This window comes from Dermacentor silvarum, chromosome 5 (assembly GCF_013339745.2).
Source record: "Dermacentor silvarum isolate Dsil-2018 chromosome 5, BIME_Dsil_1.4, whole genome shotgun sequence".
NCBI lineage: Eukaryota > Metazoa > Arthropoda > Arachnida > Ixodida > Ixodidae > Dermacentor > Dermacentor silvarum.
This window is the reverse complement of record NC_051158.1, coordinates 92,212,865-92,219,145: the sequence shown is the minus strand read 5'-3', so window position 1 is coordinate 92,219,145 and position 6,281 is coordinate 92,212,865.

Sequence of the window (6,281 nt, the reverse complement as noted above, 5' to 3'; positions counted from 1 at the left end):
TCCGAGGGTCCCTGCGGGTACAGCGTTCCGTTATTTCAGAGCGTCATGCTCGCTTCTATTGTTGTTCTCGAAGTCTGTTTTGGTGCAGAATGCTATGCCATGTCTATGAGAAGCACTATTGGGGCACAAGTGAAGAATTCTGTAGCTAGCTTAGCCCTTGTAATAAAAACCAAAGGGCACCAGCAATTAGGCGCTGTAATCCCTTTTTTAATGCGTTAGAACTTCACTTTTTCTTCATCGTTGCTGGTTTCTTCGCGGAGACCTTCTTTTGCGCATTGTCTCGGATGGCGGCATTTCTCAGTCTGCGGAAGTTGTTCAAAACAACATTGTTTGCCACGCAAATTACCAAGCGCAGAAGAGTTTGTGGAGTGTAGCCATTTTTCGTATATCTCAATGTCGGTCTGTTCTTTCAGCAAGGAAAATGCCTGCGAAGTAACAATACCCCATTGATTACTGCATGAGAGAAAGCCTTCCGCGTATTCTCCCAGTGGCAGCTCCTCTGAAACTAATTTCGTCACCAATACCATGTTCAGGGTGCATGGCTATGGAAATGTCAGCCCTCCTCTCGACAGGTTACCTATCATCGCAGTGTTTTCCGCTTAAATCTTACGGTTTTCTGTAATCAATATGCTGAAACAAGCTGAACGTGAAAGCTTCTTTAAAGCAGCATGAGCAGCATATCCGGCAATCTAAACAATGGCATCTATATGAGACTGGGAGGGTGCGATATCATCGCCACTGACTGTCACAGAAAAGTCAGCCACCAGAAGATCTTCACTGACATCTTTAAACTGTGTTTCTTCGTCCAGAAATGAAAGGTGAAACGTTTTTGCAGACGAAGCTTCTTTTCATATTCGTAGAGCTGACCCACTGAAATGCGGTACTGTGCTACTGTAATTGGCGATACAACACTATAACAATGTTGTACGAAGGTACAACATTGGGTTTAACTGGCGTCTATCCCGATTCACTTTATATATTGTTCTTCCTGTCTGTTCATGTTGATATGGCAACGTAGTGATGAAGTCTTCTTCATGGAAGTGCAGCTCGCATACCTGCATGCGAAAATTACAGAAAGGTGTCGTTACTATAAGCACACTACTCGTTAAAACGCTACCCGTAGATATAGCCTGTAAATAGCAGCCTCTTTATAATCATTGAACTGTGCTATACACATGACGTCACACAGAAAAAAAACACGGAGACCAAACCAGGCGCAATTTATGCCAATAAGAGCAATTTTGAAGTTATTTTAACTATATTGTGAGAACGATATTCTTCTGGGTGTTCACGGAAACGGTTCGGTTTTGTTACGAGTGCATCACACTGCCCGATGAGCATCCAGAGGAATACATGCTTCCTCACCGATAAGTATACATTAGTTGTTGAAGTGTTCTGATTACCTACGATGGGAGGATTCCCTTTCGACAATTACAGCTCTTAACAACCGCAGCAGCTAACAACTAACGAAGCTCGCCTGCCCTATAAACTCAAAATTACAATGCTTTACCTTCGAATGCACTGTGGGTGTGAAATTCTTCCGTGGAATTGCTCGCAGTCACGCCTCCTTCTGCGTGTCATCTCTAGGAAACGAATCAATGCGCCCTTTTGGGCCATAGTCATATCTCCACAACACCGACCCATGTTGCACGAAGTTGCAGTCGTTGCGTTGCGACAGGAATTTAGCAACAGAATTCGGGTTGAACTTCGCATTGAACACTAACACTTCCAAACCACAAAACGAACGCGCACACGGACGCACGGAGCACTAGAAAACTCGTGCGGAAAATGAAAATAAATGAAACAAATAGCAGCAGCTTGACGCCTACTGCAAGAGTTCGCGATCGAGCACGAACTTGCCCGGGCAAGCACGCCGACAGAAACCGTGCAGCCGGACGCTTGGCGTGGCGTAACACGCGGGGAAAGAAGGGTGTGAAGAGGCCTTAAGATTTTTGAGAGGGTGATGGCACAGCAAAGGATGAAAGAGCGAACGCGGAGCGCAGCGGGGGATGAAAGCCACGGAAAGGAAGGCGGAGAGGAGGGCATGGCGAAAGCGTGAAAACAAAATCGCAGTGCTGAGACGACGGCTACGAGATGGCGCCAGAGTAGCGCGCGTCGTATGGGAGGTCTGTCTTTAGCGGCTGTTGTGAATCGCGCCCGTGCGTCACCCACGCGCTGCCTCTCGCGATCTCCAAATTAGTGAGGCAGTCGCGCAACACTTCGCTCAGTTTGCAACGTGCCGCACGAGGCAAATTGTCCGCGCCAGCCAATACATCGCGAAATGAAAACACGTATAGAGTTGCGCTCAAATTTCGCATTAGGGAGTATCGTGATCGTCGGTGAATGTTTTTACCGTCGCTCTTCCCCAGCGCAAAATAGCAGGCCTTTCTGTGAAAAATTAGTCTGTTTTATTGATATAGTAATTACATCGATTCCAGGCGGAATTTCACCCTTGTCGTCGCCGTGATGTTCAGTATTTATTTATGTAAAGGTAGGCTATAAGTATACCTATGCTGCACGTTCAAAGTAGATGGCATACCATTCAACCGCCATAGTTTCTCAAACCAGAACTTCTTAACTGAATTAATCCGCGAGAATGTTCGAGAATTGCACAGCACAGGCAAAGGTTATAAACGTTTCATTCACAGCGCATGCCTTTATTGTAATTCTACTTGAACTGCAGCAGAACTGATAGTTGAACGAGTGTGTAAGTGTTCATGGTGAAATTTGTAGCGCGCACAATAGACAAGGACACAGTGAATGTGGACACACGAGCGCTTAGTCAACTGTTTATTTTTTGGAAAGAGATAGAACATAAATGCACCAGGTGTCAGCGCTGAGCATGTGCAAAACCAGTCAACATTTTTTACATAAACAGATTACAAAGTTTCAAGCAATATTCAAGAATGCAAATTCTTTGTCAGTGATTGCAACCGATGGTTGACTGATGCATTTTTCAGCACACCTTTTAATATGAAACACTTCTGTTATCTCACGTGTTAGTTTGTTTTTATATGAAAACAAAATATCAGTGTCGCAAAATACCGGATCACAATGACATAGCTTGTAGTGGTTAGACAGGTGCGAATGATTTTCTTTTCCGAAATAATGTTGATGTTCTTTTAGACGGGTGTTTATGCACCGACCGGCCAGCTGTGCTGCACTCTTTACAGACACACCTTCCTGCCTGTCCTTAAACGAAAGGCGCATCTTATCTGTCAGGCTCTCGTCAAACCGCGCTAAGCAGATTAAATCTGCCAGTTTACTGACGTTATCCGCCCCTGCTTCTTTCACCCACTCTGCAAAAAAAAAAAAAAAAAAGAATTCAGGGCCCTTCCCCGGTCGAGAAAATGGGGAGCGAAGCTTGTGGCAAGACGACGCTGTCGCATGCGTTCCCCCTCATTTGCCCTACATTCAAGGTCGGCGGCTCTACGCTGACGTTTGGCCTCAACATCGCGCTCCCGCAACTGGAGGCCCGCGGCTCTTCGCTGACGTTTCGCCTGGGCTTCGATCGGAGGCCCTCACGCTAGAATCGGACGACAAGCTTCGCTTACCCCCATTTTCTCGACAGGGGAAGTGCTGGTTACTTTCTCTCTTTGGGTCCAACGTGTGACAAGGGTAGTTGAACGGCGCGTTACAGATCCCCGAGCCCACAGGGGTATGTGCCATTGAGCTTGGCTCCTCTCTGCACTATCACCAGGATCGGCCCACTTTTCAGCGTGACACCACCACCACCACCGCCGAAACTTGTGAGCCTATGAAGCTTATCTTAATATCCTTCAGGCGACACGCAAACTCCATAAAGCTTTCATTAGGCTTCTTTCTTTCCTCTCGAAATCTCCTCCGAAATTCCTCTCCGGAGAGCCTGTATTTGGCGAGCAAATTCGACTTCACTGAACAATACGCGCTTGCCTCGGTGGCGCTCAGTCAGGCAACGACTTGCGAGGCTTCTCTCGGCAACAACGCAAGCAACCACTCTGGCCATGCGTCTTGGTGAAATGATCGCATCTCAAAAATCCGTCCAAAATTAATCAGGTAGAGAACGATGTCATCGCCTGTTTTATACGGCTGAATCAAACTCGTCATTTTCACGCTTTCCGTTTGTGGCGACGCCGCATCCGCTCTGCGCGCTAGTCTCATTTGTTATAGTTTTTTTTTCTCGCGCTCAATTTCTGCCTGTCATTGTTCTCTCTGTTCCTGCCACTCCTTCTCTGCCTCCCTTTCTTTCCTCTCGCGACATATATTTTCCCAGGCAGTCGTGAGCTGGTCTTCCCCGAAACCCACTTCGTCAATCACCGAACGAATTTCGGGCTTCCTCAGCTTATGCCTAATATCCATACCGAGCTCTGCTGCTAAGAGCAACAGCTCCTCTTTCTTTAACACTGCGATATCCATGCCCTTCGAGAGCTGACTACAACTTCCCCTGTATTGATCGCACACCCAGTGGCGACCAATCACAGCTAATTGCCCGATAGAGCCCTCTCCGTATCGCCCGGCAAAACGTAGTCGCTCAAGCACTCATTCAACCTCGAGCTTGCGAAGGCCGTGTCTCCCGGAGACACGTTTCCAGGTCCGCCGATGCCAGATCGTGAGGACTGTCGCCTTCTGCTGCTCTTCCTTCCAGTTCCTTCGAGTCGTCGAAGACTCCACGCCGTTACTGCGACGGCTATGCCTCCCTGAGCCACGAAAAGGAGCTCTGCTGATCCCGGATCCACAGAAGTTGCTCTTCCGTCCACAGTTTACCTCGAGCTTGCGAAGGTTCCAAGGTCCTTCGATCCCAGATCATGAGAACTACCTTCTTCGTTTCACCGCTGCCGTCCAGTTTGTTGCGGCTCGACGTGGCGTTTGGGTCAAGAATCCACCAAGCCCATTCATGAGTGGTCCGATAGTAGGAAGGAAGGGAAAAGGGTTTAATTTGCATTATTTACACTGGCCCCTGGTAGGGAAGCCCACCCCATCAGGAGCATATTAAACGTCTGAGTTCGCATCAGGATACGTCAGACACCCTCACTGCCCCACAGGTATCCGCTTTTAATCGCGTCGTCTTTCCTAGCTAGGAGACTGGACTGGGGAATCTGATGACAGTAGCTCGGCCAATCACAATCGTTGAATCGATCGCAACATCCCTCGCATGTTGACACGTTCTACCGGGCCCGCCTCCATTGTCACACCCCCGCCCCCGCATTCTTCAATTTGCTTGGGCACCTGGGAAACTGAGCTCAAAGCTGTTCCCACTCTTTTGGGCGACGATGGTTCCTTTCATCAATTAGCGGGCTCTGCGTGGCGGCCCTCTTGTCAAGATCAGGATTAGGTAGTGATCTTAACGGTAATTATACCGTATCCACAGATGGCGGGGGTTGTTGCTGCCTCGACGCAAGCTCCTTTGTTAACGCGTCACCGTCTATGAAACGCCCGGTCTCTGTCGGTGCGCGCGCTGATGACTGCACTGCCTCATGCGAAACGTCCAACGTATGCACTTGTCCATGTTGAGAGAGAGAGAGAGAGATTGTGGTTGTGAAGAGGAAGAGGTAATACCGTGTTGCAGGTTTGCTTCACGCGAGGCATCCTGTTGGCGAGCGCCGTCCTGCTGGCGAGTGGCTTCGGCGAAGGTGCGAGCATTCTGGTCCGGCTCCGAAGTCCGGCAGCCAGCCGAGCTGCGACGCGCTCAGCTACAGGAATGCCAACGACAGATTTCGCACCGCGCGCCGCGAAGGCATTCTACGTCACGTTGGCGTGTCTCTCGCCGGAGCAAAGCGAGATTCGCCCGGCGACGTCGTTGCCTTTCTGCGCCTTTTAGCGAAGCAGTTGTCTTAGGTGGTGCCATCGCAAGCGAAGCAGTTGGCGATGCACTGCAGATGCACGTTGAAAATTAAGGGAATCCAAACTCACGAAACACGGAAGCAACTACTTGATGTCTAAAAAGTCGGCAGATCCCACGCCCTGTAGGAATCGATGTTATGCGAAGCAGTGTGCGGGGAGCCTACCAAGTTAACGAAACCACCATGAGAGCACCAAGACGTAGGCGGCTCTTTGATTACCTACATGAAACGCATGTCACGACATTCATGTCATGAGTCCTCAGGAGTCCCTTTAGCTACACCTAAGAGACCTTAGGGCGAAACCCTTAGTCATACTCATGACTATGACTTCTACCAACACCTTTTAGTGTTTGCTTCCCTTAGTACCCACGTCCTCAAGTACCTCCATGCTAGCGGTCCCCCTTTTTTCGGCCCAGCTTTGCCTCTGGAGTCAGTTATATTAACTCTATGACTCTATGCTTG